Consider the following 12,703-nt stretch of genomic DNA (forward strand, 5'->3'; position numbering starts at 1 on the left):
GACTTCTCCCCGTGCGTTTTTAGGTCGAGGCCGATATATAGTCCGAAGGAGGGCGTCGGAGGCCGGCCGAGGGGGCCACACCATAGGGCCGTGCGGGCCCCCCCTAGGCCGCGCCGCCTTATGGTGTGGGGCCCTCGGGCCTCCACTTGATTTGTCCTTCTGGCTCCGTCAGTATTCTGGGAAAATAGGGCCTTCTATCAAAATCCCGAGGTTTTTCCTGAAAGTTGGATTTCTGCACAAAAACGAGACACCAGAACAGTTCTGCTGAAAACAGCGTTAGTCCGTGTTAGTTGCATCCAAAATACACTAATTAGAGGCAAAACAATAGCAAAAGTGTTCGGGAAAGTAGATACGTTTTGGACGTATCAATGACACCGGGGTCTTCTTTAATCAGGGATGCTGACGTCCTCCGGCTTCTTTCATCGTCATCCTCCTCTTTATCGTCAGCCCTTCGTTTAAAGCTACTTTGCTTAGCTCATCTTTGTCTTCTAGCTCTGGAGAGAATCTTTGACCGAGTCCCGCCGACTTGCTCTTCTTTCCGGTAGCCCGGTGTCTTCTTTACCCGGTTCCGGCATACCCCTCTTGGGGATACCGGCTTAGCCTCACTTAGCCAACTTCTTATCTTTGTGCTCCGGTACGAACATTAAACCGGTATCTTGATGGCTCAAACCATCCGGTTGGGCATACCTTTGGCATACCGGGGGTCATCCCCCCAACACATAAGGATCCGACTAACCTATAATCGGTACAGATCCAGCCAACTACGTCGGTGCGGACCCGGCTAGATCTTATGATCATAGACTCCTCATCTTGATCAATCAACAACTAGGCCGCTGGTTGAGCCATAGACCCAACTATCATCTGTGGACGACCCGGGCTTGTCGGTATTGGACTACGTTGTTGGTATATACCCATGAAGTATATTCACAACACCTCCTGCAACTTCCCTAAGCTTATATGTTTGTTTGCCCTCAAGAAAATTGTGAGCCTTAAAAAACATGGAATGTTAAGAAAGCAAAAGTTGATAATAAAATAGGAGCCTTGTATCATCACAATAGTTAGTCATTCAAAGATTTTCAATATAGTAACTAATCAATTTATAACTTCGGTATAAGGGACTATAGAAAATGGATCACCTTATTTGAGGCTCCGCACCGATTGACACTGTGAGAAGAAGCTTATGTGAGGCCTCTTTGACCCTGCCCTTCGGCTTGATCTTTCTCTTGCTTCATTCAATTCCGAAGATCCTAAAAAGTGGGATAATGCTTGGTCTATGGCTATGGCACGTCCAGGTGGCATCCATGGAGTTATGGAAGTGAAAAAAGAAGACCATTGGGCTGGGGAAGACTCCCTCAATCACTCTGCTGGGCGATGCTTCTTACTCTACCTTTCAATTCCTTTGCCTTTCTTCTTCTGATCGATCCAATGGTTCGGACTAGGACGCGTAAACCCCGAAGGGAGATTGACCCTACCTAAGTATTTTCTTAGATAGAAGTGGTTGGTCAAGTGTGAGTCACGCCGGGGCGGGTAGACCCACTTTGAATAGCAACGCCCAGATCAATGGAAAATGGAAGTTTGTGTGTGTGAGAGAGAGTTAATAATAAGCTTTCATAAAAATTTATGATCTACTTTTATGGTAAAAAGAGTTTTCATAAGTAATGACTTCTAAGAAGGAAAAGATGTCAATTTCACAAAAGCAAAGCTTTGTTCCATTGAGGACTTCCTCATATGTAAGCACAAACTCAGTCAACTAGGTCAACCAATTCTTAATCCAATGCTTAAAAGATACTAATTCTTATGGATATTTTGACTACAAGATTACCAATTTTGGAAACAAAGATTTTTTTATAGAAAGGTAACAAGAATGACACTTCTTAGCACAAAGAGCATTCCCCGATCTTTTTACAGCCTTGCGAGCTCAATCCATGGCCAGTGAATCCTCTTGTGTCCTCCACCAGTCTCATACCAATGAGAGAAGCGTGCTCTTTTGAATGAAGAACTTCAAATTTGCGTGAGATGGGGTCGGGTTATGAAAGTACTAGTGCGCAAACCATGTAGGTAGGTATGGTGGACACTTTGAATGCAATGTTTGGCTTGGGTTATGAAAGTACTAGTGCCGAAACCATGCTCACTATTGAGTTCTGTTGGATCCACAAGAGTACGTTTATGGGAGAGGGGGCAATTCCTCCTCGAAATAGGTTTTTGTCTCGCTTTATAAATAAATAAATGAACTATCACTAGCACCTTTAGACAATGGTGTATTTCTATTCGTGTGTGTGTGGGCTCCACATAACATATCTCGCTCGGTAGTGAGCCAAAGAGATGTACAGTAGTGAATCTCGCTAAACATTTCATTAATTTGGATCTAGAAATTCCGGACAAGGAAAGAAAGAGTGAATGTGGGAGAAATTCTGAAATCGTTATCCAAACAACGCCTCGCGTCTCTCCCGTGAATAATGGGCCTGGGAAGCGGAAGACCGAAGGCGAGCCCGCTCTCTTCCCAGCGCACCTTCCAGTGGGGTTCGGGCCCTATAAAAACGCCATCTGTCCCCAACTCCCCAACCCTAGACACTTGCCCTTCCGCTCTCCCTCCACGGCGGAAGAAATTACACCCACTGATCCTCAGCATCTTCGTCGACTTCAAGGTGCGTACAGATCTGTTCTTCTTTTCTATCTCAACTACAAGCTAGTAGTCGCATCCTACTCATGGTGTTTGCTGATCTCTACTGTCAGTGTCAGGTATGCTTATAAATGGAGGCTTTGCCTCATCAAATTTGCGGCTCACTCCACATGATTCGTTAGATCCTAGGGCTGGTTGGATGCTGAGTATTATGATTGTTCACCGTATCTCATGCGGGTTAAATTGTTCACCTACAGAACGGTGGTGGAGTTGGAGTAGATTAGATACGAGCTCCTGTTATGTGTCCTAGCCACAAAATGTAACAAATTAGATGCATTTCTTCCATTTTTCTCCCTCCCATCATCTTTAATCGACGTGACATGTGTGTTATTTGGCCAACCTTTGAAGCTTGAAGATATGCTATCTATTAGAACTGCTGGTTGTTTTGTGTTGTTCTATAGCCTAAATCAAAGCTGGACGAAAGGGTGTGCTGTTAATTTTGATTGGCGGTGGAAATTTTAAGGGCTGCGTATTCTGTTTTCTCAATTAGATTGGTACTACATTGTAGCAACCCCCAAGTGTGCGTTAGCTTCTGTAACGTTTGTCTTAGCTGATTTGGCATTGGCCTGAAATTGCTGGTTCGTTAATTGTGAATTGCATGTTCACTTTTATAATGTAAACAAGATACGTTTTCTCTTGATTGCTCAGGACTTAAACTTTTGCATCTGCAGTAGATTTCCGTTGTTACTTCTGCTGTTTTCAGATAAACAGTTATTGCTTCTGCTGTTTAAACAGTTATTCCTTCTACTATAGCCTAATAAAACCATTTTTTTGTCTAATTTATTGTGTGCTCAACTGCTCATTCAGAATGCAACTACTCGTGAAGTGCCCCACCGGCAGGACAATCTGCCTCAGGGTCCGGCCATCAGATACCCTCTCTACTGTCAAGGCCAAGATTCAGGAACAACACCGCCTTTTCTTTGATGGAGTGCAGCTAGAGGACAACCTTACACTGGCTGATTATGGCATTAAGCACAAGTCCACGCTTGACCTCCAAGAAAGCATGCAAATCTATGTAATGGAGACCCTAGCAGGCAGGACCTTCACTCTTGAGGTTGACAGCTTGGATACCATTGAAGAGGTGAAGTCCAAGATCCGGGCTAATGAGGGCTTTCCCAAGGGTCGGCAGTGCCTCATCTTTGCCAACAAGCAGCTGGAGGACGACCGCACCTTGGCAGACCTCAACATTTGCAAGGAGTCCACACTCCTCCTTGTCCTCCACCCTGCCAATGCAGGAGGTAGGATGACCATCTTCGTGAAGACCCTGGATGGAAAGACATTCCGTCTTCAGGTTGAGAGCTCAGCAACCATCGAGGATATCAAGATGAAGATCTATGAGCTGGAGAGCACTTGCCCGTCAAAGCAACGCATCATCTATTATGGCAAGCAGCTGGAGGACGGCCGCACCCTGGCGGATTACGACGTTAAGGAGGAAGATACTCTTTATTTGTTGAGATGGATGCTATGATCGTATTACCTCATTGGACGACTTTCCAGTAGTCTTATTTCTAGTGTATTTATCATTAAAACTATTGTGGCAGTCTGTCTTTCCTATGGTGGCTGTAAAACTAGCATGTCTGGTACGTTAAGATCTTGGTACTTTCAATCCGTGAGATCTTGTTATATCAAGTACCCCTGGTTCTGTCTTGGCATCAATTGATTGAGTGAGATATATAGTCAGTAGTGCCTTGCTTTACTTCCTGTCTATTTCCTCATGCTGTCCTTGCTCTCTTTATCGAAAATTACAGTCTTTGCTCTAGTACTGATGTCCTTGCTCTCTTCATGTAAAACTGATGTTTTTGCAGTCTTACCTTCTTTCCCGTAGTTCTATTTCTATATATGAACGGCCTTTGAGACATGCGATCTACTAATGGAGCACTGAGGTCCGGTTGATACGATGTGGTATAGCTAACTGCTAGTAATATGCAGCGATATTGGATAATCCAACCTTTTACTAACTTCTGCTACTGCTATTCAATGTGTGCTGAATATTAAATACTAGCTCGTTATTTATACTTCAGCAGATAACTTCAGTATAGAACAGTTAATTTATCTGTTCATACTTTATTTAGTTTATTTATTGTTTGTATACGCATTGCTCTGCTGAAAATACATTTCTGTGTACACATGTCCTGCAATGTAATTGTACGAATCAGATAGTAGTTTCGTGTGACATTGCTGTCCTTAATCACGAATCTGTTGATATTATTTCTTGTATATGCATGTAGTATATGCCCATTTTTTATCTGGTACTGTAGCATATACCCCAATTTGATATAATCCAAAATAATTCTCTACTTATTCGAATCTGCATGTGTTCCGCTATCCGCTAGGTTTCCGAATCCAAAGAACATATGCAATAGCACTGTCTAATTGAATCTGCGCCAAGTTCAACCATAGTGTTGCGGCTAACTTTTCTACTCGGTTCCTTTCGGATATCCAAGAGGCTTCCCGTGCTTCGCAGTGTCAGCTTGGAGTCAGAGATAGTACCATGCAAGATCATTGGCGGTGATCATGACAGGAGATGGGCTGTCAGGTTGCGGGGCTTGGTCAGTGCAAGCTCCACACATTTCTTCTGCAATCTTTGTCGCTAGAGTCGGAGTTGCCTGGTCGTCGCTGCGTCGCGAATGGTCGAGTTGTTAGCATGGGCCGACACGAGTTTTCGACATCTCTTGCTGCAAGGATTTCATCTGTAGCCGTCAAAGCTAAAGTGGAGTCCGGTTGAGTGATGACGATGAATGATGATACGAGCTCACACACTTGGTGGTGGTCATTCTTCAAAAGAGCGTGTGCGGGCTTTGTGCTGGTAGGCAGCTAGGTCGGCCGATGTTGTAATGTACCATGCGAGTGATGGTTTTTTCCATGTTTTTCGCTGATTTACCACAACTCTTATTTTAACTAATAAAAAATGTCGTCTATGCATTCAAGAAGAAAAATCCTAGAGTCAGGAAATTTAAAAAGAACAAAACCAAAAATATAATTGTGATCAAGCGCTAACAAGCATCTGCAAGATCAGATCAAGAAGACACTAGCTAGCAAGCACCAGCCAGCTGATATATAATCACATCAGGAAGCTGCACACTAAATACTAATAGTGGCGCTATAGTGCTGCTATAGCGTTTTCCAGGCCATGCCGCCAAGGGTATTACCGTATTAGTGCGCTAAAGGGTGAAAAAACCCTTTAACAGCATGCAAAGCGCCGCTATAGCTTTTTCGCTTGCTACGCTGAATGGTTTTGCCCGCTCTTTAAAATTCTGGGCATTATAGTCAAGTATATAGAGCTCTTCGGAATATCGTTACACCATTGCTGCCAATCGACTACACCAAGTTCACCATATTGGATGTTTAACACTGACCCTGCATCGTCCTCCTCCTGGGCAACACTGGGGAAATGAGAGACATCTTTACTCTTAAGGTACATTTATTGTCAAGTATGTAAAATTTTCATACATCATACTTTGTGCCATTAAATATAAAACTGTCATTGTACACTAGTCGCCTAGCATATATCTTTACTCTCAAAGCGGTGAAGCCTAAAATCGGAGACCAAGCTCTAATACCAATTGAAACACCAATGATGCTAGATGGGGGTGAATAGGCGTTTCAAACTTTTATTACTTTAGGAGCTAGACAAGCACAAATCCTACAAACTAGGGTTTACCTATGTGAACCACCAACTTACGCTAAGCAAGGCAAGAAATAAGATGATAGCAAGAGATATAACTTTAAGCACAAAGGCTGTCACAAAGTAAAGTGCGTAAATAAAGGACCTTGGGTTGAGGAGTAACCATGGCACGCAGAGACGATGATGTATCCCGAAGTTCACACCCTTGCGAGTGCTACTCTCCGCTGGAGCGGTGTGGAGGCACAAGGCACACCAATTGCAACAATGGGGCACCGTATTCTTCTTAAGCCTTCCCATCAAAAGGGAAATCCTCGATCCACTATAGGACCCCTGAGGGCGATCGCTGAACCCGTACAAGCTTGGGGCGAGCTCCACAACTTAATTGGGGGCTACCAAGTAAACTCCACGAAGGTCACAAGTTTGAGGCAAACTCCACAACAATAGAAGTCTCCCAAGTACTTTCCACCAAGGCCACAAAGCCACAAAAGTCCTCAACGCCCCAAAGGTCAACAAGACATCTAGGGTTCAAAGAACCCAAGAGGTACAAACACCCACGAACTCTCACTTCACCGAATCTCCGTAGAGAACTCAAGCTAATGCATCTTACACAAATGGAAAAAACATAAGTGCTCGGATCCTTCACTCCTGAATTCCAACAAAACTACAAAACCTTATGAGGGAATAAGGGAGGAAGAACAAGGAAGAAATACACAAAAGACTCCAACATCTAGATCTAGAAAGATCGCCTCATTAAGAGAAGATTTTGATTGGCGGAAGAGTAGATCTAGATCTCCTTTCTCTTTTCCCTCAAAAAGATTCAAGAATTATGGGAGGAATCAAGAGATACGGCAAGCTCTTGAAGGTATGAAGGAGAGAGCTACATCCCATGGGGAAGAAGGGGGCCTTTTATAGATCTCTACAAAAAACTAACCATTGCAAGCAGCGTCGGGCCCCGGACATTCTGGGGTCAAAAGACACCCCTAGGGGCCTGACATCCCCCCTCCCCCCGGATGATAGATGGCAATTTCCTGGTGGGGTGGACATTTGGGCCGGACATTTTGACTTTCCCGGCTGTAATATCCGCCCTCCAAAAAACTGGTAGAACGACCAAAACTGAAACAACTATAATTTGAGTATCCGATTTTGATTTGATGATCTTGGGCTAGTTTCAAAGATAACAAGAAGCTCTACAATATCATGCAGGGAAATATCATAGTACATAAATGATGGATAAAGAATAAATGATGAAAGGTTTGACCTCTCTATAAAAGACTAACCGGTAAAACCTCCAACATCGAAAACGCAACAAGTTCCCCGTGCAAAGCCCATCTTTGAGGAACTAGAGCTTGCCATGAGAATGAACACAAGCTCTAAAATGTCACATGAATAAGAACCAAGGACAACCAAGAAAGATGATGCAAAGTATGCAAGGGTTTGAGCTCTCAACGGACGATACAATCAAGTTACTCATCCGAGAGCCCTCTTGATAGTAACCCCAAATATCATATCAACCGGTCACCCAACTAACACCATGAGACCGGTAAGAAATAAAACCATATCAAGAATAAACCTTAACCTTGCACATTTCACTTGAGATAGATGGTGAAGAACTTGACCACTTTAAGATGGAACACATTTCTTGATTGCGCTTGCTTGATGAAGTCTTGCATATTGCTCCCCCATAATCCATCATGGAAGAGCTTCTTCTTCCGCACATATTCATGTATCCATGATCACTATTTGGATGGAAACTCCATCATTATATATATTCTTCAATGTACACCATGTCTTCTTTCTTTATTGTGTTAATGTCTTGAAGATGCACATGACATCTCACTCGGTTTACTTATTCAAGACATACTTGTCACTTGATCTTCTTCAATGCATGCATTTTTTTATGTTTTCATATTGTTGATGTATTGAAGACTCACATGACATCTCACTCCGTATTCTTCTTCAAGACATACTTATCATTTGATGTTCTTCATTTTCTTCTTCTTGCATCCTTGAAGCCATCATATAGTTAAAGAATTGCCTATAGACAAAACCTATAAGTGAAACTCAATGCAAACAATAGTCCATATGGATTCTCAATTACCAAAACCATGTATGGGGGCTCCATGCACTTTCACCAACAGAGAGGCATATCATGTGCCATGGCACACAAACTGGTTTAGAGAACCGCGTGGAATATTGGGACTACAAATTACCTGCTTATCCTAGAGCTAGGTAAAACATGCGAATACAAGTGTCAGTATAGATCGTGATAATGGTTAGATGGTGAAGATACCAAGATACTAAGATACCCGTAGCTTGCCCCGCAACTTCCCTAAGCTTAGACGGTTGTTTTTCCTAAAGAAAACATGGAATGTTAATAAAGCGAAAATTCGATGGTAAAATATACGAGCAAATATTTATTCAAATAATTTCAAAATAATAATTAATCAATCTATAGCTCCATTATAAGGGGGCACTAGCAAATGGATCGCCTTATCTGAAACTCTTGAACTATATATGTATGTTGAAATGTTGAATCACGTCTCTTATTCTCAACTAGCTCAGCACTATGACACTTCAACATGAATTTTGTGAGAGAGTTAATATATATTAAGCATTCATAAAAAAATTGATCTACTTTCAATGTAAATAGAGTTTTCATAAAGAAAATTAGTTTCTAAGAGACAAGAAAGACAAAATCAAGAAGGGAAAGATGTCAATTTCACACAAAAAAGCAAAGCTTTGTTCTATTAATATGCAAAAGAGTATTTCCCCATATTTAAGTACGGACTCAATGAGCTCAACCAACCCTTAATCTAATGCTTAAAAACATTACCAATTTGGGAAACAAAGTTTTTTTTAGAAAGGCAACTGGAATGACACTCCTTAGAACAAAGAGCAATCTGCTGATCTTTTTATTTAATTGCAAAGCAACACCTCTCAGGCCCTAACCTTGCGATTTTAGTCCATGCATGGACAGCCAAATCCTCGGGTGCCCTCCAACCTTGCGATTTTAGTCCATGCATATCAATGAGAGAAGTGCGTCCTTTTGAATGAAGAACTTCAAATTTGCGTGAGATGCGTTCATTTACCATCTCTCGGCCATTTGTTTTAGTCAGTAGGTTGGTATGGAGGACATTCTAAAATACAATGTTTGGCTCAAGGGTTATGGTTATGAAAGCACTAGTGCGAGAACCATGCTCAGTACTGAGTTGGGATTAGATATAAAAGAGTACTTTTCTGGAGCAGGGGGTCAATTCATGCCTCTATAGTTTGAATATATATAGTCTGCAATCAAAGAAACTAGCACTAGCACCTTTAGACGGGGCTTTATTTCTACCATGTGTGGGCTCCATATATCACAACTTGTTCGGTAGTAATTCGGCAAAGAGATGTTGTGAATCTGCGAAATAAACATTTCATTTATTCGGATCTAGAAATTCCAGATAAGGAAAAGATGAAAATGAGAGTCTTATTCTGTGATTTCTGAATTTGGGAGAAGAGGCCGATGGTGATAGAAATTCTGAGATCGTTATCCAAACAACCCATCGTCGCTCCCGTGAATAATGGGCCTCGGAAGCGGAAGACTTAGAGGGTGTTTGTTTGGGCTTTTTTCAGCTTTCCAGTAGAAAAAGTCAGCGAATCGAAACAAACAGGTGGCTTTGGGTGGTGGCTTTCCAAAAGCCAAAGCACCCTACAGGCAAAGATATAGAAGCACGTTTTGAGGTGCTTTGAGGTGCTTCCCGCAGCTTCCTCATTAACAGCCGAACCGTTATTTTATTTGCCCATTTCGTTTGAAGTATTTACAGAAGATTGCCACTCTAGACCAAATCGTTTTTCTCTTTGTTTGACCCGTACTCTCCACCAACCGCAAAGTAGGCCTACCGGGCCGCCGGCGACCCCCCGCCTCTGCCGTCTCGCTTCGTCTCCCGCCGCCGTCCCTCCGTTTCCGGCCGATTGCGACTGTCCTAGCCCGATCTGCGCCCTCCGAATTCGAGCGTGCTGGCAACCAGCGCGAGCCAAGCAGTTGGTGCGAGCCGGCGAGCGGGAGTAGCAGTCAGGCGGCCGCGGTTGAAGCGAGCGTCAGGCAGGCCGGCAAGCGAGCAGCAGGCAGGCGGCCAGCGCATGCGGGCAACCGAGCAGCAAAGCGGTGAGGATAAATTACTCTATGGATGGCTTGGAAAATCCATGGCTAGATGCGTGCTCTTCCTCGAAGAGATCCCTGTTTTGTCCCTGCTCTTCCTCAAGCTAGCTAGGTACGGCAGCACCTCAACATGGAGTAAGAGTCTGCCGTCTTTGGTTTTCGTTTCTGAGCTCACGGAATATGCGTAGATGATTTGATTCATACACAAACATGAATGAATTAAAACTTTTCTAACTAAACATGATTTTTTATAAACGGTTTTAATGGCAAATTAAGTAAAGCTGGTATATATTTTATATACTAACTAAAAATAGTACAATGTTTCGAAACTATGGGTATTTCAGTCAATTCATCTCTTCACAGCCAGACAACCAACCAAATTGCCAAACACTGAAATTCGGAACAGCTGCTTTCCCTGCACAGCAGCTTTCTCTGCACAGCAGCTTTCCTCCCACAGCCAGCCAGCCACAGCTCAAACAAACAGGCCCTTAGCCTGCTCTCGTCCCAGCGCACAATCCCACCTTCCGGTCGATCAGGCCCTATAAAAAGTCATCTGTCCCCAACTCCCCTAACCCTAACACTTGCCCTTCAGATCTCCCTCCGCTCCACGGCGCAAGAAATAACACCCATTGATCCGTGACATCATCGTCGCCTTCAAGGTGCGTACGAAGCTGTCAGGTACGGTTATAAGTGTAGGCTTGCCTCTTCGAATTTGCGGCTCACCTCATATGATTCGTCAGATCCTAGGGTTGGTTGTATGCAGAATATTATGATTGTTTCATCGTTTTTCCACTTTATATATACATGAAGGAATAACAAGATAAACAAAGATAGCCAAAATCGTTATGTGTAATTAGGCCAACCTTTTAAGATATACTACCTGTTAGAACTGGTGGGTGTTTTGTGTGTTGTAGTACTATATATATAGCCTAAATAAAAGTTGGACAAAAGCATGTGCTGTTGACTTTTTTAATTGTGGTGGAAATTTTAAGGGCCGCATATTCTGTTTTCTCAGTTAGCTTGGTACATTCTACATTGTAGCAACTCCCAAGTGTACACTAGCTTCTGTAAGTTAGTCTTAGCTGATTTGGCATTCGCCTGAAATTGCTGGTTAGTTAATTGTGAGTTGCATGTTCACTTTAATGTACAGAAGATGTGTTTTCTCTTGATTGCTCAGGACTTAATTTTGCATCTGCAGAAAAAAATTCTGTTATTACTTCTGGTGTTTTTGTATAAGTAGTTATTGCTTCTACTGTTTTTAGATAAACAGTTATTGTTTCTACTATGGCCTAATAAAACCATTTTTTGTCTAATTTACGGTGTGCTTGTTAAGAATGCAACTATTCGTGAAGAGCCCCACCGGCAGGACAATCTGCCTCAAGGTCCACCCATCAGATACACTCTATACTGTCAAGGCTAAGATTCAGGAACAACACTGCCTTTTCTTTGATGGAGTGCAGCTAGAGGACAACCTTACACTGGCTGATTATGGCATCCAGCATAAGTCCACGCTTGACCTCCAAGAAAGTATGCAAATCTATGTAATGGAGACCCTAGCAGGCAGGACCATCACTCTTCAGGTTGATAGCTTAGATACCATTGACGAGGTGAAGTCCAAGATCCAGGCTAACGAGGGCTTTCCCAAGGGTCGGCAGTGCCTCATCTTTGCCAACAAGCAGCTGGAGGACGACAGCACCTTGGCAGACCTCAACATTTGGAAGGAGTCCACTCTCCTCCTCGTCCTCCACCCTGCCAATACACGAGGTACGATGCCCATCTTCGTGAGCACCACGGAAGGAAAGAGACTCCGTCTTCAGGTTGACAGCTCAGATACCATCGACGATATCAAGGTGAAGATCTATGAGGTGGACGGCACTCGCCCTATACAGCAACGCATCCTCTATAATGGCAACCGGATGAGGGACGAGTGCACCCTGGCAGACTACGACGTTCAGAAGGAAGATACTCTATATGTGATCCCATGCCTTTGTGGTTGTTGAGATCAGTGAGATGGATTTCATTCGACGAGCCTTCTTTCTTCCAGTAGTCTTATTTCTAGTGGATTTATCACTAAAACTATTGTTGCAGTCGTTCTTTCCTGGCAGATCTAGTATGTTATGATCTTAGTAGTTTCTAACCAGAAGAAAATTGGTGATAATATTCAGTGCCCCTGGGTCTGTCTTGGCATCAATTGATTGAGAGATATATAGTCAGCAGTGCCTTGCTATAGTTCCTGTCTATTTCCTCATGTCGTCCT

The 12,703-nt window shown here is 43.1% G+C and overlaps 1 pseudogene; it reads left to right on the forward strand.

The window, feature by feature from the left end:
• The first annotated feature begins 2,556 nt into the window (after nucleotides 1–2,556).
• LOC124654409 lies at nucleotides 2,557–12,446 on the forward strand (annotated as a pseudogene).
• The last annotated feature ends 257 nt before the right edge of the window (nucleotides 12,447–12,703 follow it).

This window comes from Lolium rigidum, chromosome 5 (assembly GCF_022539505.1).
Source record: "Lolium rigidum isolate FL_2022 chromosome 5, APGP_CSIRO_Lrig_0.1, whole genome shotgun sequence".
Taxonomy (NCBI): Eukaryota; Viridiplantae; Streptophyta; class Magnoliopsida; order Poales; family Poaceae; genus Lolium; species Lolium rigidum.